Source organism: Actinia tenebrosa, unplaced genomic scaffold (genome assembly GCF_029948245.1).
Source record: "Actinia tenebrosa isolate PJP-AT-01 unplaced genomic scaffold, QUT_ActTen_1.0 PGA_scaffold5__44_contigs__length_20552954, whole genome shotgun sequence".
In the NCBI taxonomy this organism is placed as follows: domain Eukaryota; kingdom Metazoa; phylum Cnidaria; class Anthozoa; order Actiniaria; family Actiniidae; genus Actinia; species Actinia tenebrosa.
In genome coordinates, this window is record NW_028292582.1 from 5,617,261 (window position 1) to 5,641,589 (window position 24,329).

Sequence of the window (24,329 nt, forward strand, 5' to 3'; positions counted from 1 at the left end):
TGCTCCTAAAAGTGTCAAAGTTCACGTCGTTTACCCCAAACTTCATATCCTTAGTAACACGTTGAAGCTTGTTGTTGTAACCCACGACGGAATCAGTGTTGATAACCAAATTGCTTGGCATCAACCAACAACCAGGCGCCAAAGCGTAATCCAGTCGCGCTCTAGCCTGCCGCAGTGCAAGTTGATATCTTGGTACCGACTTAGAAATCGTATTCTCCTTAATAGAGTTTTCGAAGTCAACAAGAAATACGTCTTGTGTTTCCTGCGACGCGCCGCCGGCACCTACGATAGGGTTGAGAGTTCCAGCCTGGGCTCCGAAAATACAGTAAACAAAGGCTTCGATGCTTCGATTGATCCTTGCTAGGTTTGTCAGTCCAATGCCTTTTGCGGCAAAGAAAGGGGCCCAAGAATACTTTTCTTTACTTTCTATGTAGTAAATTAAAGTACCCTTCGATTCACTACCTCCTAAGTCCGATAATTCCCACCTACTAGGATACCCCATACCCGGCGTTTCTATGCTGGCGCCAACATACGAAGCATAGGTGTAAGTCTCTCCTAAACCATGGGCGGCACCCTCTTTGTTACGAAAATCGGGGTTGGTAAGGTTAAACTCATTCCTTAATTTCTCCCATGCATCTTTATCGTATTTGTTATCCTTTGCGTTAAAGATATGTGAATTAGGAAGCGGCGCTCCTAACTCAAACAATATCCTACGAATAGTAAAAGCAACATGAAATGGCAGAAAAGGAATATGGAACATGTCTGCGGCTATACCACATCCTTTAGTAGCAGCCCAGACAGCAAAGTTTAACTGCTGCGGCCAATACCGCATGTTGGGGCCTGATAACCATTCTCTGGATTCTTTCCCTGAGGTATGTTTTATTCTCGTCTCTCTAAAGATGTCTTTAACCTTTACCTTGAAAGTCGCAGAACCCACGGGAATCTCCAAAGAGGTAACCATCTTAGCAAAGTCATCCGCTCCGTCTTTGTTGTTGTAAAATGGGTAATTCTCGTCGGTTATTAATAGATTCTTTGGGAAGTTTGGCTTCTTTTCTACCATCTTAGAATGCTCAACGGTCGCCTTGGCGGTCGCCTTTGGCTCCAAGTCCGCATTACTGTACGCCCTAGATCCATTGTAGTAAATCCCATCGGGTCTTCTTTCAAACTTACTAGGGTCTGCATGTGGAAACATCTTCCTAAAGGCCCTCCAGTTCGCATAATCCCGGTTGTCGTGATGTGGCTGCTCCTCAATATCATTCCCAAAAGCGTCGTACATTAGTATATATAATGGATGTTATACCATCAGCGCCTCCACTTTATCCTGAACTTCCTAAGGAGGGTCCTAACGAATTAAACGTTGAAAACTTTCGTCTGAATAAAGCAAACTTAATCTTGGCTTACTTGGAAGGCCAAACAAAACACTACGAAAAAGTTAGGAAGAAATACGTCAGAGCCCGGAGTACGCTACATAAGATTGCGATAACTTCAGGATCCATATCCGTTGTGTTAACGGGCTCCGGCGTTGCTACTTCGCTTACTGGGCAGGGAATAATCGTTGGAGTTCCTTTGGCCGGCGTTGGGGCAGCCTGTGGTATTATTTCGGCTGTTGCTACGGGCATTATGAAACAGTTGTCAAGCAAAATATACAAGCATGACACGACAATAGCTCTGTCAAGGGCTAAAGTAAATACGATCACTGACCTTGTCTCAAAGGCTTTGCGTGACAGAAAGATAGACGACGTAGAATTCTCGCTTATCTTAGCCGAAGAGGAAAAGTACGAGAAACTAAAGTCGGACATAAGGAATAAAAAAACAGTCGTAAAAGATCTTTCCGAGGAATCTCGCAAAAAGATCTACCAAGAAGCAAAAGAAGAGCTTCAAAGAAAGCTTGCTCAGTAAACATCTACTTTGAAAAGAGCGTGACGGGATTCTATTTACATATCGAACGTCAGTCTAGAAAATATGCAAATTAGAGTGTAAGACATAAATATAATAATTTTCACATACATAAGCGTCCAGATGTGTCTGGCGTTCGCTTGTGATCGTGGACTTTGGGGCTGGGGAGGCCTAAAGTCCCGAGTTCGAGCCGAAAGATATATGTGTATGTACTAGAGGGCCTCTGGCGCGGGATGAAATAAGCCCCGTAAGCCCAAAATGCAAAAAACCCCACTGGGGATAGCTTGGTGTTCTGCGCGATGCATTCCCCAGTGGGGTTTCTGGCAAAATAAACGCCAGTTTTGCATTTTTATTTTCTCGGAATCCATCCTAACAGGGGGTGGTTGGGGTCTATTTTGTAAAATATTTCGTAAATTACGTCAGGATAATAAGGAATATCCTTATCCAGCCGACAAAACATCCACTCGGCTCTGCTCATATCAGAAACCTCGGGAATAGACTTACCGGTAATTTCAGACAAAAGATAAGGAATAGCTTTGTAATATTTCCCTAGTTTTAATTTTTTCAGCGTTTTCCGTAGACTTCGTGGGGTTGGCTCTTCCAAGTGGTCTATGATTTTCTTCTTTACTTCGTTGTCTAAATATACCGGCCGAAGACCTTGGATATGACTCATCCAGTCCCTAAAGTATTTTATTCTCTTATAAGGTGTTTTCTTACGACCTCCATTGGCGTAATATTGTTCCCTGGTAGCACAAGGTACGGCATTACGAATGTTCTTACCACACTCGTAACACTGTGCTGACGTGTCATCTTCTATTTGCATTTTTGTACCACAACAAATATACTTATTTGGTTTACTAGGTACGAATCTGGGTTTCAAGCACTTTATATAGAAGTCGTAGATAAACTCTTTACAATCTTCGCACTCCATATATAGACTAACATATTTTACATAAACACGGGATGCGGGTAATCGCGGTACGAATCGAGGGGGGTACTTTAGACGGGTAATCCTCCGGTGGTCGTTGCGCTGGAACCCCCATCCCCTATACTACTTAATAAAACAGGTAGTGTTAACGATATTAATTGTGCAATACCTTAAGTTAAATAAAACAGGTCTACTGAAAGCTGTTTCATTATTTTATTGAGTTTTCTGGTCATAACGATGATTCTAGCCTTATTCCGCTGGTTTATGCTAATTCCGCTAGTATATGCCTATTCCGCTCATATGTCGCTAAATCAGAAATGTCTATTCAAATTTTTGCTTTGGGTTAACACTTTGATTCCATTTTCATCGGTCATCTCCACTTCCAAACAAGTCAAACTTTCTGAATAACAGGTTTTTTGCCTTGTACAACAGCCTTTCTTCAAGAAAATAGTTTTTGGCGCTCACTTCTTGAATACAAAAAGAATTCTCTCTTAAAGAATTAATATGTTCCTATTTTATTCTCCAAGCAAAGCCAGTGAGAAACCACAAAGAAAACACAGGAAAAGGGAAAAAAAAAAAGTATAACAGCACAAGGTTTGATATATGTATAAGGCCCCGTCCACGCGTATCCGCAAATTTTTGTATCCGCAATTTTTTTTTGCGGATAGGAAAATGTTCGCGTCCACACGCAGCGTATTCGAATCGTTTTCGAATCGTTTTCACTGTCCACACGAATCCGGAAATTTCTTGATCCGACCTGATGCCCGCTAGTGCCTAGTCTCTTTGACGGATAGTTTTTCTTATTGAGCATGCGCAAAATCGTGTGTACATCAGCGTATTCGAAAATTTGCGGATACGACCGTCCACACGTATCCGTATTCGGAGGGTATTCGAAAATTTCCACTCTGGAGACCGTTTTCGAAAATTTCCGGATACGGATACAAAAATTTCCAGACACGTGTGGACGCAACCCGTTTCTGCAAAAAAAATTTCCGGGTACACAAATTTCCGGATACGTGTGGACGGGGCCTAATATATAATGTTTAATATATGAATATCATATGATGTTATATCGGCCAAGAAAAACGACTGTTAAAAAGGGGCCTGGGCCCTGGTTTATAGCATGGAAAAGGTGTAAGGTTCTTAAGGTAACGTAACGTTTTTCATTAATTCATAACTCAAATTCCCACATGGTCTAGTGGTTAGGATCCGGCGCTCTCACCGCCGTTGCCCGGGTTCGATTCCCGGTGTGGGAATTTTTTTTGGTACAATGTTATCGCTAAACAATAAAAACAAATAATCCATTGGGTCCTTGCTGTTCAACGTTCTATTAAGTATGTGGTCGAAGTTCCTACCTTTTAACAACCCATCTCTTTTCATTTTTACGGCCTCTACTACAGATCGTCCCATTTGTATATTTGAACATCTTCTCTAGTGATATTGCTAAAACATTTGTTTAACATTGAACCCTTTAATTGAGTATAGTAATGATAGCGCAATTAGTAGCGAGCGGAGCACCATAGGTATAGAATGTGGTAAACTATTCAACTCGGTTTTCTTGGTCATCGCATGGGAACACTGTGCGTAACGCTAAAAGTGTCGCATAACATTGAACTCTGTAATTGAGTAAAGTAATGATAGTAATGAATTAGAGAGTTAAACGAGACTTACCTGTAAGTTGAAGTTTGACTTGAATTCTATCTCATAAAGAGTAGTAACCGAGGACTGACATGAAGAACGAACAAAGCCTATTGGGAGCGACGTCACGGGTCATTTCTTCAACACAAAGTCGGTTGCTGACCATAAACAATAGAGTTATAAAGAGGAGAAACGAGGACGCCCCTTCTAGAACTGTCTTTATCCATCTGGACATTGTCTGTGCTCCCACAGATTTATAGGGTTTAATATTAGAAATAAACAAAACATTATCCTGTCTTAGCTCCTTTGTTCTTTCAATATATTCCTCTAAACATAAAAAGGACAAATATCTATATCAGGAGTATACTTAGGTATTATAACTGGTGAAACCGGGTAATTAGGCCTACTTTGCTTCACATGCTTAATAAGAATGAAAATGTATTCATCTTTAGATTTCCTTAAATACTCATTATTAATATCAAGCTGCAATAATGTTTGTTTCCTTTGGATGGTTACTAAAGCCAAAAGAGTAGCTAACTTATAAGTAAGCTCTTTAAGTGACAAACCCTTATTAGGTGAGAAAGCCTTCAAGTAGAGCAAGACTTGGTTGACATCCCAAATTCCATAATATTTAGTAGAAGGGGGTTTTTGTTCAAAGGCCCCTTTAAGAAAACGGCAACCCACTGGGTGCTGCCCTACGGGTGTTTTGTCAATCATCACAAAACAAGACAAAGCTGAACTAGCAGTATTTAAGGCAGAGTAGGATAAACTAAGTAATGTATGCAAGAACTCCAACACCTCATTTAAATTGGGTGAAAATGGATCAACTTTCCTTGCACTACAGAATAGAGTCCATTTTTTAATATAGACTGTGTACTGCTTCTGAGTGGCAGGTCTCCATGAATTGACTAGTACATTGGTAACGTGTCCAGAAAAGCCCTGCTTTTGGTAGTATTCCCTGATACTGGGCACGCCATCAGCGTCAAGCAACCTTGCATGCTGTGTGTCTTTGGGCCTGATGGGTGAACTAACAGATGGGACCCTCTCTTCCACACCATCACTACCGGTTGGCTGGTTAGCATCTGTAAGATTTTGGTGAACCACGTCTTTGTGGATCAGGCTGGCACCACTAGCAATCCTTCCGCTTGCTCGTTGATTACCTTGTTTAAGCAGCGAGGAATCAAGCTAAAGGGCGGGAAAGCATAATACCTTTCACCTTTCCATGATCTACTAAAGGATGAAACATAAAAACATAACGTGATAAACGGTGGTTCAGTACTGATGCAAAAAGCCAATTGGAAAGAAAACTCCCTCCAATACATCTGTACATAGAGATTTTATTTTTTCCTTCTTTTCCCGAGTTAAAGAAACAGTCATTGACACTGAATTCAAAATAAGACCTAAGAATGTCAATGACTGCGAAGGAATAAGTACAGACTTTTCAGGATGGACATAAAAACCCAGGCGGAGAAAAAGGCACACTGCTTCTCCTAGGTTTGAACAACAATCCTGGGCATCATTCCCTTGAATGAAGAACTCATCGATATATCCTGCAATAGTACATCCTTTCTGTCTTAAATAGGCTAGTGGGGGTTTCATGACCTTGGTGAAAATTCTAGGAGAGCTGGACAACCCCATGGGCAAAGCATTAAATTCATATAATAAATTTTCTTTGTTCCACAGCAATAGGAATTGTATAATAAGCATGTTCAAATCTAAAGAAGCAAAGTAGGCCCCTGGGGAAATCATACTAATAACAGAATTTAAATTATCCATTTTGTAGTGCCTATAGAGGACAGCTTGATTGCAATTTTTAAAATTAAAAATTAATCTATAGGATCCATCTCGTTTAGGAGTGACAAAAATAGGGGATAAACATTCGCCCTGCTCATAACTAGAGGGGCTAACCACCCCTAAATCAAGCAACTTGTGAACCTCATTATTTATAATATTAGATTCTTGGGCATTAAAATTCCTCTGGCCATGGATACTGAACAAACATGGATCCTCAGTAAATTCAGTGTGATAATGTTTCACAATATCTAGGACCTCCGGGTCTGTTGTTAGTTTTACCCACTCAGAAAAATACTGGTTTGTTCTGCCAGCAAAAAAGGGTTGTTGATCATTGATAATACATGATAACTTTGAATTATTTACATACCAATTTGATGCCTTAGATGGCTTCTTATCAGATTGTTAATAACTGTTCGGCGACGTATATGTCGAGGTACGTGCCCCTGATCTGCCTCGACCTCTGCGATAACCTCGTGAGTAGGGGGCAAATCGGTTTCGCCCACGAGTACTTGTATAAGTGGGCTGTCCTTTGCACACTTTGCTCCTTTGCAAATCTGCAATTTTCTTCACTCGTTTTGAAGTGTCCCCTCCAAAGAGGAACTCGTCGGCAGGGTTAGTAGAACTGCATAACCCTTTGGCGAATTCTATCTTGAACTGCGGTCTAACCACATCTCGACGTCTTTGATTAATCTCGTAGTTGGCAGTCATAGCCAATGTTAACCCATCTAAGGCGGAGGTCAACAAATCCTTCGACGCTTTGGAATTTAGCAATTTATTCGTCACCTCCAATTGACAGTTAATGGTGGCTAACAGTATCTGTTGTGTAGTTTGCAATTTTGCATCAGTCGCTCGAGTACGAGTCGGCAACTGAGTCCAGATACTATTTTCACTCTTCGGTAAGCGAACTTTAACATTTTCCGGCGTGCTGTGTCTCTGTGCAGATGAAGTTTGTTTACCACACCAGCAATTTCATCGTTGACCTTCGGTGCTTTAGTCTCAAGGTCTAGTTCCAGCTGGACAACACACCACCTTTATCGACATCTTCGCTTATCTTAGCGCTGTTGTTAGTCTTCGCTACCGTATCCAAGTCTTGTTGGATGCTTATAAACGAAGCAACATCATCAGGTTCGTAAATTTCGCTCTCTCTGTCGTCGGGTTCTTCGAGCTCTTCGTCTCGGCCGTACATATGGTCGCCTAATTGAGCCATATTTACATTTAGGCGCTCAATACTGTCCAAAATAGCTTTGTTTATTTGTGCATTTTTGCCCTCTGCGGTGTCACCAGCTTCATTGCCAGACATAATCTAACAGAGAACGAAATAAATGTCAGAATGACCCATAAATAAGGTTAACATGGCGTCGTCACGTGGTTCTATGTGAACACCTCTACAAGGTCATTCGGGTGAACGTTTCTAATATTTTATAGAATGTGCCTCTAGCAGAGTCACTTCACCCTGTTGTTTTCCTGGAAGAGAAACGAAAATACTTACCTCAAAGTACGAATGAAAATCCAAAATAACATGGAGTAGCTAACAAGACGTTCACTGCCATAGATAGTCTTGGTTCAATGACCTGTGACGTCACTCCCGATAGGCTTCGTTCGTTCTTCATGTCGGTTCTAGGTTACGGTTTATGATGATAAAAGATCCAAAATCGATTGTTAGCTTTTGCGCATGTCTATTTTTCCTAGTAAGATTTCAAAACACCTCCCACACGGACTAAGGAAGCATTAGGAAGGTAGCCACCAGATAGACTTAGCATACAGTGCTAATCATAGCAAGGGGTTCATCATCTTTTGCAAGTAAGCTCACGATTGCCGATAGTTGGTGAAGCTTTTCTTTACAAGTCGGTGTAGAAATTCAAGTCCAAGATCTGAGATTCACAGTTCAAGATTCAAGGCTCAAGATTCTCAAGACTCAAGAATCAAGATTTCTGAAGTCAAGAGCTGGAGTTGTATCCTCCTCCCACTGTTGGATTATTCCCTAGGTTTGTCCTACTTCGACAACCTAGGAATATTTCCTTCAAGGGCACTGATTATTAATATTTTTGGTATATTATTTTTTGGTCAAATATGTTCTCTGTACATAGGCCAAATACTTTAGAATTAGGGCTTCCACGTCAATTACAGAGGCTTAGACAGCCGGTCACTAGGGATGAAATTATTGCGGCCATTGGAAAAGTTCTTGGAAACGAATTGCGTACTGCCATAAAATGTGTTCAGGTGTCTAATACAGGTTATTCTTGTAGAGAAACGTTTAAGGAGGAATCTCATAGACAAAGGGAACAGTTATTTACGAAAGGAATCTATATTAGGGGCTGTTTTTGCTTTTTCAATGGGGTTGAATCACCTCAACAAGTTGTGACGGTTTCAAACCTCCCTTGTGAGGTGGAGGATGACGACATCAAGGAATACTTTGAAAAATATGGGAGCGTAAATCAAGTGGTGAGAAATTTAGACAAATTTGGCTTTGAAACTGGAGATAGACGGCTTTTTGTGACATTAAATGAGCATATTCCTACGAGTGTTCTTTTGGACCCGTTTATTGCTCTTATTAGATACCGTAGTCAGCCATTATGTCGTTTCTCATGCAACTGGTGGGGACATTCAAATACAAGATGTCCCCTAAAAGGTGTCTGCAACCGCTGTGGTGCGCAAGGTCACCATTCTTATGCTTGCTCGAAGGATCTTATTGAACCCCCTCGTTACGCTATAGATCGTCCTGAAGGACAGGACTTTCCGCAACATCCTGCTCTTTCTCTCCCAGAGGAGTCTCAAGAGTTGACAGAAAATATATCTCAGTCAGGTGTGATCACTGAAGTTGTACAGGAACCTACAGATTTGCGTTCTTCTTTGCAAAAGGATTCCTCCTCAGAAGTTATTTCTTCGCAACCGCTTTTTCCTAATCCTTCTTCTCAGGATTCTCTTCAAAATGGTGAAGTACTATCTCTGTCGTGTGATTCTAACTCTTCAATTTCCTTGGGAACATCTTTGTCCTCTCCTTCATTTAGTCATATGGTCAAACAAAACACGACGAAGGAAAAACCTGCTGAAGGGATGGACATTTGCTTTACTAATTTACGTAACCTCAAAAGATCTGTGGATCCAAAGGAGGTTATTACTCAACGTTCTAAAAAGAAACCCTAATTTTTCTTGCGTATTTATATAGTTATCTATATTTCTAATCATATATTGAAGGATTTGTATTGAAGTATGAATTGTTTACGTAATGTCATGTGTTATATGAATAATGTTACAAATAATGTTATGATTATTGAAAATGTTGAAATTGATGGTTTATTAATAAGCAGTTATTCAGAATATTGAAACTATCATAAATACTTGTTGATTTTTGTTTAAAATGAGGGCTCTCACTATAAACATAAATGGTCTGCGAGAGTATGTGAAAAGAACAACATTTATTTTTTGGCTGTCTTCCTTATCTCGCCCGCCTGATATTGTGAGCATCCAAGAAACTCACTGTATTTCACAACAAGAACTCAATAATTGGTTTGATAATTCTCCTTATCTAGCTTTTGGAGATTTCAACACAAAGCATTCTGGTGGTACTGCAATTTTGTTAAAGTGTGCCTCTCCCTCTTCTGTACTTAAACAGTACTCGGGTATCAATGGCCGCTTCACTTATTTAGATGTCCAATATGACTCTTGCAAAGTTTCTATCGTCTCCCTGTATGCTCCCAATCACAATCCTGAAAGAGATGGTTTTTTGACACAAGTAAATGATAGGCTTGATCCTACGTCTGACATTCTCCTCTTAGGGGATTTCAATACGGTTTTTACACCTATTCTGGATCGTCGATCCTTTAATTCTGTACTACCTGCTAGTTATGACAGTGTTAATGTCCTTCCCATCTTATTCCATGAAAATCGCTTGATTGACATTTGGAGGCACTGTCATCCTAGAACCTAAGCTTAAACTGGGTCTTGGCGCAAGCTTCCAAGTGTACTTTGGATTTTTTTGGTCGGGGAAAAAGCATTTGGTGTCACAAAACGTTCTTTTCCAATCCACCACTCAAGGTGGGTTTGGTTTAATTGATATACAATCAAAGGTGCGCGCACTTCATTGTCAGTGGATAAAGCGGTGGGCCCTGTCCCCATCGAAATGGTGTGCTTTCTTCTCCTTTTTTGTGGAGAAAGTATTTGGTGATGATTTACGTTCTGTTCTTTCATATCCTGCATATTATCCTTCTCATTTACTACCGGATTTTTATGCCTCACTTTTAGATGCTTGGGCATACGTCGGTGGCCATTTCTCAGTTCAATTGAAAACTTTTGCTATTCTGCGGTCCTCTGATGGTAGTGCATTGTCTATCTCATCTCTTACTACAAAATCTGTTTATTCAAATATCATTGAAAGGAATGTTATGCTTCCTAATTGCGTTCTGAAATTTCGCCCAATCTTTTGCGAGCTCTATTGGACAGACACATGGTCACAAGTGAACATTATGCCTTTGGATCGTCAAGTTCGTGATCTATCGTGGAAGATTTGCCATGGAGTGCTCTATACCTGTGATCGACTTGTCAAGTTTGGTATGAACATTGCTGATCCTTCATGCTTTTGTGGACATCCTTTGGAAACTCCAGTTCATTTATTCTTTGAATGTAACCTCATGCAAGAACTGTTACTATGGGCTCAGACCTTATTTCTGCGTGTTACTCCCTTGTCGCCATCCCTTCAATCTCGTCATATGCTATTTGGATATGACAATCATGAACGGCAGATTATTCCACCTGTTTTTTCCTATTTTCTTAATCTGTTGAAGTACTTTGTGTGGTTGGGTAGGAATGAGTATTGCTTTGAAGGTACTCTCCCTGTTGCCTCTGTGGTTAAAGCAAAGCTTGTGAAACGACTTAATATCCATCTGCTCTGTTACTCTAAACGTTCGATTAGTCGAAAATCAAGGCGTTTTTTCAATAGATCCTGGAATGTTTTGGGAAAGTTTTCTCCGGATATAACTGTTATAACCTGGTCAGCCTAAGAGTAGTTTTCTTTGTCTTCTTTTCACTTGTACTTGTGTAACGTTTATGCAAGGGAAAACGTTGTGTTCGCTTGAATATACCTATGAAGTGTTTTGATGAGTATAATCCTAGGTAGACCAGGATGATACTCTATATGTAAATGATGTTTTGATTATCTTTTTGTATTAGTGTTTATTGTAGTAATCTGTAGTGTGTAGGTCTACATGGGGGGCGGGGCTCATTACCCCGGCGTGTCTCTGGCGTCCATGTAGGACCCCCCCTTGCTAAAGACCACCATGCTGTCCCTTTTGCACATCTTGGGACACTGGTGCGAAGCTAAAACAAAAAGGGGTTAATCATCTACGGTCTAGGGGCCGACTAACCTCTCCCTTAGGCTTCGGCCGAGCTTCCTGATTAGTCACTGGATAGCGGTGTCGGGGCCGAAATCTCCGGCATAGCCGTAAATGCTTCGCGCTGCCATACTGCGCTTCAGCACTGGATGTTTGGAGGTATGGTCCTACTCAATCAATAAAGAACAAAAAAGATTTCAGCAAAAAAACTTTCTTTAAAAAAACTGTCCTACCGACAACCCTTCGACATCTCCAAGTGTCTACTCGATCTCTCGACACTACGTATACAATCTGGTTAACGTCAATTTGTTGAAATTGCTTAACCCTAACCATGGTCATGGCTCCGTCCATCGTACTACCAATGCAAATCGCTCTGGTCTGAAATGGTCTGGTTTAGGTGGCACGAAAAAAAAGTGGATTCCCTCAATCGGAAGAGACCGAGTTTTGCGGAACTTTCCGATCAGAATAACACATACCATTGGTTTACCAACTTTCAATCTTTCCGGTCTATTCTTCCAAAGACTTTGGTCAAATCCAGATCAGTGGTCTATCATCAATGCTGCGTGATTGCATGAGCGCAAGCTAGGCTATAAGCTATAACCTAATAGTAGCGATAAAGTGCCGGCTTTGAAAACCAAAACATTGAATTTTACTTTAGTATCAAAACTTTGTAGCATCTATATATTTGACAGACTAGCTGGATGTGACTAAAACAATGTCCTATGAGTCAATAGCTCATTCGGGCTCGAGGATTTTTTGGGCTCGACTATGAGATGCTGCCAAAAGATTAAGATTAGACAATTTCAAGCTCTTTTTGCTATATCTTTTTTTTTTCTTCACCTGTGGGTCCGGTTGTACAAGGGGTGGATAGTGCTATCAGATGGATAAATCTTATCCAGTGGATAAGTCGATGAGGTTATCGAATAAGGAATCCGCTGCATAAAATTTATCCAATAGCGCTATGAACCCTTCGTACAACTGGGCCTTGGTTCATAGCACAGGAAAAGTTATAAGAACGTTTTTCATTAAAATATAGATTAAATTCCCACATGGTCTAGTGGTTAGGATCCGGCGCTCTCACCGCCGTGGCCCGGGTTCGATTCCCGGTGTGGGAAGTCTTTTTTGATAAATTATTTTTATCGTAAGCAATAAAAACAAATAGAGTGCACACACTAAAACCGTGAACATTCAATAGTACTAATTAGTACTATTTCATACAGAATCCTTTGTTTTCTATTGTTTAATTATCACTATTTAGTGCTAATAATTTATTATTTGTTTCACGGATTTAGTGTGAGCACTCTAAGCCATTAGGTTCGTTACTGTTCAAAATTGTGTTTAGTATGTGGTTGAAGGTCTTACGTTGTAACAACCGATCTGATGTCTTTTTTACCTACAGATGTTTGTATCTCTATATTTGAGCATCCTCTCTAGTGATATTGACAAACCTTTTGTGAAACATCGAATCCTTTGATTGAATAAAGTAGTGATAGCGTAATTAGTATGTTTAATGTGTTAAAAAGAACAAGGGAATTAGCCGAAATGGTAAAGCGCTCGCTTAGCATGCGAGAGGTATCGGGATCGATACCCGGATTCTCCAAGTTCATAAAACTCTTGCATTAACTGTTCTTAATTCTATTTAAATGCCTGATTGCCTTTTCAAGTAATCTAGCTGATCCATCTACTTTAACTAAAAGGTATTTTTGGAGCTTTTTGTTGCATGTATAATATTTGATCATATTTGACCATATTTATTTGTTCCTATTTATTATTCAATGGGGTTGCATTAAATGGTCTTCCTCCTGACCCCACCACATTACCATATTGCTTACCACAAATAAAATAAAGGGAATAAATGAAAACATAAAGACACTATCCGCAAGCAAATATTTCATTAATTTATTCCCGTCACAGGTTTACTCGTCTACACACTCTCAATCTCGTCGTCTTTGTATGTCCAGCTCGACCCATGACTCTCTCGTTCATGATATCCATCCGTCCAATCCTAACTAATCCTTCTTTGCTTTTACGAAGTTATCAACAATACTTTCTATCATTCTCCTAGCACATCTTTGCTTATTAATTCATAATCAGTGCCTTTTTAGCTCAGTGGTTAGATCACTGGTCTAGTAAACCAGGGGTCGAGAGTTCGAGTCTCTCCAAAGGCTTAATACGTTTTTGAGCATGAAAACATCTATCAAAGTTTTTTTGTAATGCCCCATTTGAATGCCCCTAATTCTTCGATTTCACGTTACGTCATCGCGGCCTCTCGGGGGAACGTTGGTGACATTAAGGTGGCTCGATACAATAATTTTGAAGCACGACTCCTCTACTTGTAATGCAAACTGCGCGGCACCAGATATACCTTGGCCAAATATGAGTTTATACTAAGTGTAGGGATAGATGGAAGTTTTAAATCGTGTATATTTCGTGACCATCGGACGCGCCCTGAAGGCACAGTGACGTCATGTGATTATTTCTTAAATCTATTTTTTGGCATAATTTGACCAGACCCGGAGAAACGGAGTTCACTATCTGAAACATAATATGGTAGTCTTCAAGGTCAGAAAGTTTCAGAGATTTTCATTGTTCAGTTTTAAAATTATTCGAGTTTTAATATTTTTGGATCGTGAAACTATGAAATATCAACGGAGTCCCGTAATATCCACAAAATGCATTAATTTCGTTCTCTGACAAACTATTTTTACGATATTTTCGCTTATCAATGTAGTAACCAGTGATGACGAGAAATCGAGATCAATCGGTTGGCCTGATTGCAATTAATTACAAAATTAGAAAAGTAAGCATTTTTCGCTTTTATTACATATCATATTGTGTCTATTCACGGTGCCATAAAAAACCAAATCGACGAAGAATTTTTTTCTGCGCGACATTATGATTAGTTTAGGCATTGTACTTATTGCTCCTGAAATTTCAAGTGAGTGGAATTTTTAGAAGCCCTTCAAATACGAAAAATAACATTGCACGCAATACATATCTGTATCGCCTTGAATAGAGCCAGATTTTCGGGGTTTCCTTTGTTTGTTTTGTTATGCAGCGCTTTTGTTTTTAAAACTTCACATGTTGAACATTCCATTGAACTTGTATATCATTAAACACATGAAATTACTACCGAACAATCTCCGAGAAATGTAAATTCAAGTGATTAAATAGTACGAAAATAGATATGGCTCAAAACCAAAACAACTCAAGGAATTATACAGAAAAAAAATACGGGATTCCGTAATTCTCGATAACACGCTGCTGTCTTACAAAAACATTGAAGTTATTTATTTTGTTCTATACCATTTTGTAAATGATATTGCAACTTGGAAACGTATTTTATATTATTAGACTTCAAAAGTCATGGCACGTGCAACCATCCCACACAAATAATTAAACAGCTTTAATAATTAAAGTCAGTTATGTAGTTGCAATAAAGCCATACACAACTAGGCGTATGGTCATACAATAAAGACAGCTTTCTGAAGCTTAATTCATCTCCTCTTGAAACAACATAATTAGGTTCAAGATGCCAGAAATGAAGGCGATGTTCCTTTTCTCCATCTCTTCTTTCCTTCTTAACTCGTTTGCCTTGGCCACCATCAGAGAAGAAAGTTTTAGATCAGCCCGATTTCGCCCTGAAAAAGGTAAGGAGTACCGTAACTGTTTGGCTGAGGGCTAGTGGATACTCTACTAAATGAACGTAGTACACCAACAGAAGTTGTTGTATGTGAAGAAATGCGCTGAATGTTCAAACCAACTAATACCTGTTTGTTGATTTGTGTGTGAATGAGGAAACGGAACATTAATAAGATAAAGTTGTCATACAGCGCATACTATTCACGTCCGTAAAAAATATTAGGAAAACCGATCCTAAAACCAGTAGCTGATGCTCAATCCTGCCAAAAAATACTAAACTCCCAAAACATCTGTTTCAATTAAGTTGCTACTCTTTTGGCCAGTACAATGATTACTCATGTATTGATTATTCTAAGTGTTTGGTACGTTCCTTAGGACTGACGAACTTTCTTGTTAAATTAAACTTAATATTCTTGTTTTTGACTAAAATAGTACTTCTTCTTGTAATATAGCTAGGAACATCTTTTGCATATTTTTGTCCATTTTGAATTAAGGCAAAGCTTATATAAAGTCTTACAACTGATAATGAATTCAATTACCAATTGATATCAAAAGTTAAAGTTACAGTATTAGACTAATTAACGTCCACAAAATTGTCCACAACACCCAAATAATCATAAGCTCGAATAAATGAGTTTCACAGTTTCGTCGGTATATGATTGAAACAGAAATAAGAATAAGGATATAAGCAAATTAAATTCGGTAAATTAATAACTGTTGTTCTTCAACATCATCTCTGTGTTTAAGCCGGATTACTGTTCCAGCTGTTTTGAAACAGGTAAGCCTGAGCTATTTTTAGCATGCGATTCCTGATTGGTCAGATTGTAGTGATGTCAGGGGTACACAGGAGATCGGCAGTGACAAAACAAGCTTCATGCAGTTGACAAACTAAACTGAATCAACGGTACCACAGCAAAAACTAACATCCACATAGATTTTGTAAAATATCTTTAGATTTCGCATGTCCGAGGAAAAGCATAGGATGCACTTCATATCATACAAGAAACACTTGACACACACTGATGTATCAATAAGAAAATACTTTATTGAGTAATTCCGTTCAAAAATCTTACTATTTTGAGACAATTAGTCGAAGTGTCTCTATGTACTTTCACGATCTAGCTTACGTAAGAAAATCGAGTTTTCCGACTGTAATATCACGATGTTCAAACAAAAAAAATTACGTATTTGATGATAACACATTCCTCGACTTCATATACAATAAAATTAGAGAGATAAAGTACAATATTCACCACCAAATCACGGATTTTAGTGGAAAATATGAATCGTCCGCATAAATCTCTTGTGACGACTTGCTTTGTTTGCCCCTGGCAATCCATAGATGCATTGCACGAAACGCAAGATCAAATTACTGGAAACTCTTCCATTTGACGAGAAAATGTGTTTAGAGGAATTCCTTGAGAAATACTGAAAGCTTTTGAAAGAATAGATAAACAGCATATGTAAAAAATACTTGCATGAGACAACATTATTCAAGCTTGTTTTTAAATCAAAACAAATGATAGCGCGGTAGTGACAAAACAAGCTTCATGCAGTTGACAAACTAAACTTTATTCAATTTGACGAGAAAATGTGTTTAGAGGAATTCCTTGAGAAATTCTGAAAGGTTTTTGAAGGAATAAATAAACAGCATATGTAAAAAATACTCAGCTGAGACAACATCATTCAAGCTTGTTTATAAATCAAAACAATGGTCGCTCGATTGAGACTCATTCATTTTGGAGTTGACTGCAGTTATAGATGAGACTGTAAGTTATTCCACAATTCTCCATCTAAACTGAAATACAGTTAATATTGCTGTATTCCAAGAGCACGTACTTCTCACCTGAACTTTAGTGTTTTCAAAATGACAAGTGATCTAATGGACATCTAAAATGAAGGTAGATTGGACTGGTTTACGAAAGAGCCGGATTTTCGATGAACAAACTTGTTGAATTCACTGAGTCAAAAGTTTAAAAAACTTTAATCTTGAGAGAAAATTTAGCATTAACTGTTGGAATCAGTTGTTTACCAGTAAAAAAAAAAGTTTTTAAGATAGCTGAAAACAATCAAGGTACTTGGAATGGAAGAATTAAACATGAAGGCAGAAATACGCCGAACTGAGAGCATCTGGCGGAAAAATTCTCAAGTAAAATGCCCTTCAATCAGGTAAAAATAATCTCTTTTTCATTAGTTTGAATCTTCAAATCCTCAAGTTTGATTCACTTTTTGTACTTGGCCGATATCGTGATTGTATTTCTATTGTCTGTTGGGGACTTTCAATACCTGAACATTGAGGCGGAGCGAAAATCCATGGTGCAAAATATAAAAGCAAGTTCTAGTTTTATATAATAGTCGAAAATTTTCATTAATTCACCTTTTCTCAAACCGTTAACTAAACATATTAAAATATGTTAAGCTTGTCAAAATACGATATGCCACTTTATGCAAAAGACATTACCCATTGAGAAAAGGTGAATTTAAAAATAATTGTGAAATGTTATTTCATTGCCTCTTGTAGTTTTTTCCCCTGTGAAAAAAGGAATTTTTCCTCGGCACATTGCGGTGCAAGTTTGTTCTGATTCGTGTGTGAAACAAAAGACTGGTCTTGTACATCGTTTTCTTAATCACTTTAACTTAAACTATATTTATTATAGAAAACACTACGATAAATGCTTTTTTGGCTATCTTCACTGTAGGTTTTTCGCTATTTTCATTGCATTTTTTTATCTCGGTTTCCTTCCCCATGGCGTCTTCGCTGTTTTTAGCTTGTTCGTATACTGAAAACCATCCTGATTTGATCTTTTTCGATGTTCTTTTACATCAATTGTTAAGTTTAATGTTTAATTTGTCTATAAAGAACACATGATACCTTAGTTATTTCAACTTTCTGATTTTGGAGGCATTTTTCTCGTCGAAAACTAAACATTTTTCGCTCGCATGGAAGTCACTACAACTCTAAGCAATCAGGAATCGCATGCTGAAAATAGCTCAGCCTTGCGCGCGGAGCTAAATTAATATTCTCTTGTTTTGTAGTGTTTTAGAGAGTATTTCGAAACCCCATTAGAATACAGTGACGAGTATTTGACACGACACCTGTTGCGGACATCTTGAATTCGGTTGGGACATCGACTCAGTAAGGGGTACACAATGCAAAACGCTCGTCGATTATATCAGCGATTTAATTCTCAATAATCTTGATGTTCTTCAGTTATTTCATTCACAATAGACAGATTTATAATTACGAGGTTCACTAGAAATAAAAAGTTACAAATTAAAAGCCTATATCTTACGGAAAATCAAATATAATCTTAACATACCATATGGTGTACGTATTACGATCGCCTTGTTGCCTGTCCCGGCTTACATCCCATAATTTCAACTTATGAATATTAATAACCTACTCTAATTAGGAAATCAAATAATTGTCGTCTACAACATCTTATACTCTTATTGTTATGCTTTTTTTTATTTCAAAGTTCTAGCAGTTTGAAATATTTCAAAGTCCGAGTAGTAGGACTTTGAAATATTTCAAAGTACTAGAACACTGAAATTATTTAAACTACTACACGTGGTTTAAATAAGAAACACTGGTTGGTCGATGAGCTCATTAATACTTAATGAGTATAAGATTTTAAAATATTGCACTTTTAACAATCGACAAAACTATTTCCGTTTTCATTCAGAACAAACGCGCGTCCGCCATGACCAGGCCCCTCGCTTCTATGAAAAAAATATATATATTTAGGCACTGCCTAAAAGCGGAGCTCCCGATACGAAAGTCACAGGTAGCCCAATTTGAATGAATCAGAAAGATAAAAATAAGATCGGGAAAAAATAGTTTTCTGATCCTAATTCTTCATTAAAATATTTTATTCCTTTTATATAAGCCTTAACTACTTGAAAACATAAGCTGTAAATACTAGATTTTGCATCTGTTTTCATGCACGAGAATGATACGGAAACCACGAACGATCTAAAAGTTTTCGAAAAACAAAGTTTACATTCAGTTAAACTTGTTAAACAACTGAGACAAAATAGAAAATAATGCAAAATGCATTGCAAAATGACTAATTTCTTTGTCAGCAAATTGGCATTTGTAAATGTTTTTAAGTTTATTTTTTTCATATTTTTTTCTCAACAGCACAAATTTATTAGCTCATTTGTATAATTATAATAGCTTGAACAGCTTAATAAACAGTTGAATATTTGGAGTAATTCATATTCATTCAGTATTTAAATGAATTATCTGTAGAAAGATGTAAATTCATTGAATGAAAGTCTTCTTTGTTTTGCCGATGGGACCCTGCGATAGGAGGCGAAAAAAGCTGCATTTTTCTTGAACGAAAAACATACGATAGTTGGTTGAAAACAACCGAATTGTTTAATCTTTAAGAAGATTTACAAAGCTAAATAAAGGACGAATATTTGTTGTCGTATAAATATGGTCTCCGTGTTATAGTTTTCTCCTGCATTGAAATAAATTAAGCTTATCTATAAAACTATTTTAAAAGTTTTGAGAGAAAGTCTTTGATTTGTCGATTCTTCAAGAAAAATACAAAATGACGCCGAAATTCTTTGTCAGTAAATTGGCATTTGTAAATGTTTTTGAATATTTTTTAGCTTTTTAAAGTGAAATTGTAGGTCTTTATACAATAATATCTCTCAACAACACAAATTTAAGTTCATTTGTATAATCATCCTAGCTGGAATATCTTAATAAACAGTTGATATTTGATATAAAATTATTAAAGTCTTCTTTGGCTTGCCGATGGGTCCCCGCGAACAAAGCGAACAAAGGAGGCGAACAAAGCGAAACGAAAAACATACGATAGTTGTTTAATAACAACCGAATTGTCAAAGATCTGCAAATCTAAATAAAGGCGGAATATTTGTTGTTATTATATGGCAAGGTAATTTCACGCGCTATGATTGGTCAATTTGCGGTCCATAACTTACGGTACGGACCGTAAAATGAAATGGTTCACTGAGTGTACGTACTTATGATCTTTTAAAACATTCAAATCTTTATCAAAAAAATATATTTCTGGATGAAAATCGTCGGAAAACCTTCAATAAATAATTAAAGATAACTGAAAGTCACTGGCATTTAATATAAAACTTATCAAACAAGCGACAACTCTTTCATACAAGCGAAACTCTTTCGATCAAGGCTCTACACGGCACTAGTTGAGCGATTTTGTACGACTAGAAAAAACTAGAAAAACTAACTATGCTAAAGCTAAAACTATGTCAAACTACGAACTAAAGGGTGGTGAACAGCGGCTAATTCAGTAAATGAAATAAAGATAGTTTTACAAGTAGAATTAACGTAAATTTGTTATTTCAGTGAGCTAACAACGTCCAGTTTGAACTTATCTGAATCGATCGGGTGAAGAAGTAGTATAGGGGATGGGGGTTCCAGCGCAACGACCACCGGAGGATTACCCGTCTAAAGTACCCCCCTCGATTCGTACCGCGATTACCCGCATCCCGTGTTTATGTAAAATATGTTAGTCTATATATGGAGTGCGAAGATTGTAAGAGAATTTTTAAGAAAGAAGCGGATTTGAAAAAGCATTTGAAAATGAAGACGAAGTGTATGAGCAGTTATGATTGTGGATGTGGTAAGAAGTTTGAGACTAAGGTTAAATTGTTTTGGCATTGTCAGGACTGTGAGTACGACTACGACGACCTAAAAAGTGCTTGGTATTAGGTATAAAATATTTCCTATTATATAGATGGAATCCCAAAGCAACTTCAGCACGGTGTCAATACCCGGTAACGGTGAGATTGACGTTAGACAGTTTTGGCGTCAGTCAGAAAGGAAGGTTAAAAGGACTCTCCGAAAAGGTATAGAAGAATTAGGAGCCCTGAAAGCGAGCATAATGGTAGAAGTAAGTTTGTCAAAAGACGAGGTAATGACGACAGCAATGTTGCGATCAAAGTCGTTAGTGATATTAGAATCCACGAATCTGCATAGGTCACTCAGTGAAGCCTTAGAAGCAATAATGGAGTCGCTGTCTAACTACACGAAAGAAGGATCGGGTTGGACAGTAGAGGAGGTTGAAGGAATAGAGATAAGTATGGCCAGGTACGTACCCATACGAGGGGGGAGTTACGTGCCCCTGCCGGTGTGGGTAGAAAGGAAGAAGGCAATCGTTAACGTAAAGAATGACGACAACCGCTGCTTTATGTGGGCAATACGATCCGCACTGTATCCAGTAGATAAGGATCCATGTAGGACAAGTAAGTATCCCACAGACGATTTAGAGTGGGATGGTGTGGAATTTCCCATGCAGTTGATAGACATCCCCATATTTGAGGAAATAAACGATTTAGCAATTAACGTTTACGGAGTCAGAGACCAAACGATAGTACCACTAGTGTTGTCAAAGAGTAAAGGAGAACGAATACACCTTTTCTACCACGGCGGACACTACTCATGGGTTAAACACATTAGCAGACTATTCTACAGACATACTAAGCACAAAGGCAAAAAGTACTTCTGCGACTGCTGCTTATTATCCTTTACCAGCATTAAAGCTCTAAAGGATCACGACGAAATATGTCGCGGAGTCGAAGAAGTGGCGCAACGGATCCAGATGCCTACAGATAAGAACCTATCCTACTCAGACCATCAAAAGCAGATGCAGGTGCCTTACGTGATATATGCAGACTTTGAAGCGTTGATAACTAAGGAAGAGCAGAAAAGTGGTGCCACGGATAAGGTGGGATTACACGAGATCTGCTCCTTTGGTTACATAGTAGTCAGATCAGATGGTAAAGCAAACCCTCCTGTGATTTACCGAGGTAAGAACGCAGCTAATGAGTTTCTAGAAGCATTGCGAGAAGAGGAGGGGGAGATAAGAGAACAATTAAGACGTCCAAAGAAGATGGAATTTACCAAAGAGAACCAGGAGGCTTTTACCAAGGCAAAGAAATGCCACATTTGTCAACATACGCTTCTCCAGTTTGGAAGACGAGCCAAGAAAGCGTGGGATGAAGATGGAAAGTATTTAGGAGAAGCTCATTTTAAATGCGGGAAGTATGCTAAGAAAGGTGAGAAGCCGGGAAAGCCCTCCACGCACTGCATTCACTGCCACAAAGCATTTGTTGAGGATTTCTATGTGGATAAGGTTAGGGATCACTGCCACATCACTGGTAAATACAGAGGAGCGGCTCATTGGAAATGCAATATAAACTTCAAAGTAAATCCAGATATGGAGATTCCGGTGTTCTTTCACAACCTCCGCGGGTACGACTCCCATTTGCTACTACAAGGAACAGACGGCTCCGACGTCAAATGCATACCCAACAACAAAGAGCGCTACATGTCCGTAACTGTGGGTAAGCTAAAGTTCTTAGATTCGCAGCAGTTTATGGCGGACTCCTTGGCAAACCTCGTAAAGTATAACACCAACTTTCCCATTTCCAGTCAATATGGTGCGGAAAGGAAAGGAGTCTACCCATACGAATACATGGACTCCTGGGAGCCATTCGAAGAGCCCCTACCACCCAAAGAGAGATTCTACAGCACCCTAAACGAGTCTGGTATAAAGGACGAGGAGTACCAGCATGCGTTAGATGTGTGGGAAAAGTACTCCTGTGAGAATATGGGAGAATACCACGACATCTACCTACGTTCAGACGTAGTGCTGCTCGCAGATGTTTTCCAAAGCTTTCGAAAGATGGCAATGGAATACTACGGGTTGGATCCAGCGAACTTCTACACGGCTCCTGGGCTTAGTTGGAGTGCGCTGCTAAAGAAGACAAATGCGCAACTGGATTTCCTAACGGAATACGACATGTACCGCTTTATGGAAGACGGTATCCGCGGCGGTGTTTGCGGACCCAGCAGACGATACGCAAAAGCGAACAATCCCACGGTGGAGTACGACCCGGAGAAGCCAACCACATACATCTTCTACTTAGACGCAAACAACCTCTACGGTTGGGCAATGTCACAGTACTTACCTGTACGCGACTTCGAATGGGATCCAGTGAAGCCGATAGACTTCTACATGCAGGTAGGAAAGGAGGAAGACAAGGGTTACGTTTTAGAAGTGGATCTGGAGTACCCAGAGCACTTGCACGACGAACACAATGAGTTCCCCTTAGCACCAGAAGCGATAGAGATACCATTTAAGCAGCTAAGTCCGTTGCAGAGGGAAATGTGCCCTGGTTACAAACCGTACAGGAAACTAACTATGAACCTGATGGATAAGAAGAAGTATGTGGTGCATTACCGCAACCTGCAGTTCTATGTGCGCCACGGCTTACGCGTGAAGAAGATCCATCGCGTTTTGAAGTTCACGCAGGAACCATGGATGCGCCCCTACATTGCCTTTAACACACAAAAGCGTACGAACGCAAAGAATGACTTCGAAAAGAACCTGTTTAAACTAATGAACAATAGCGTATTTGGTAAGACAATGGAGAACATCCGCAAGCGCGTAAGCATAAAGATAGCCAGCACCAGAGAGGAAGCAGAAGCATACGTATCACAGCCTGGATTCGTTAGATACGTAGAAATGTTAAACTTCTACGTGATTCACATGAAGAAAGCGAATTTATTCCTGAATAAACCCGTATACACGGGGTTTACAGTGTTAGACCTATCAAAGCTGCTCATGTATGAGTTTTACTACGACAAGCTAAAACCGAAATACGGTGATAAGTGTCGCCTCTTATACACCGACACCGATTCCTTGATACTAGAGGTGCAGACGGAAGACATTTACGAAGACTGTGTTCCCGACATCGATGAATACGACACCAGCGATTACCCACGCGACCACTTTCTTTACTCCCCTAAAAACAAGAAAGTAATCGGGAAAATGAAGGACGAGATGAAAGGAAAACCCATCGTGGAATACGTGGGTCTGAAACCCAATATGTACAGCGTGCTAAAGCTGGACGGTGTAGAAAAGAAAGCTAAAGGCGTAAAAAAATACGTGGTTAAGAAGGACATAACCCACGAGTCCTACTTAAAGGTCCTGCGTACGCGTAAGGAACAGCGACATAAGATGAACAGCCTGCGCAGCTACGGACATCAAATACACAACGTTACACAGGAGAAGGTGTCACTGTCTGCATTTGAC

At 39.1% G+C, this 24,329-nt stretch overlaps 3 non-coding genes and 2 pseudogenes across 3 annotated transcripts; 3 read left to right on the forward strand and 2 right to left on the reverse strand.

The window, feature by feature from the left end:
- Positions 1 to 4,008: 4,008 nt before the first annotated feature.
- On the forward strand, positions 4,009 to 4,080 carry Trnae-cuc (transfer RNA glutamic acid (anticodon CUC)). The gene has a single exon. It is a non-coding gene; the product is annotated as a tRNA-Glu (tRNA).
- Positions 4,081 to 4,526: 446 nt separating this feature from the next.
- On the reverse strand, positions 4,527 to 6,100 carry LOC148906377 (uncharacterized; annotated as a pseudogene).
- Positions 6,101 to 6,658: 558 nt separating this feature from the next.
- On the reverse strand, positions 6,659 to 7,556 carry LOC148906378 (uncharacterized; annotated as a pseudogene).
- Positions 7,557 to 12,626: 5,070 nt separating this feature from the next.
- Positions 12,627 to 12,698, forward strand: Trnae-cuc (transfer RNA glutamic acid (anticodon CUC)). Its single transcript has one exon. It is a non-coding gene; the product is annotated as a tRNA-Glu (tRNA).
- A 980-nt stretch (positions 12,699 to 13,678) lies between these two features.
- On the forward strand, positions 13,679 to 13,751 carry Trnat-agu (transfer RNA threonine (anticodon AGU)). The gene has a single exon. It is a non-coding gene; the product is annotated as a tRNA-Thr (tRNA).
- Positions 13,752 to 24,329: the final 10,578 nt, after the last annotated feature.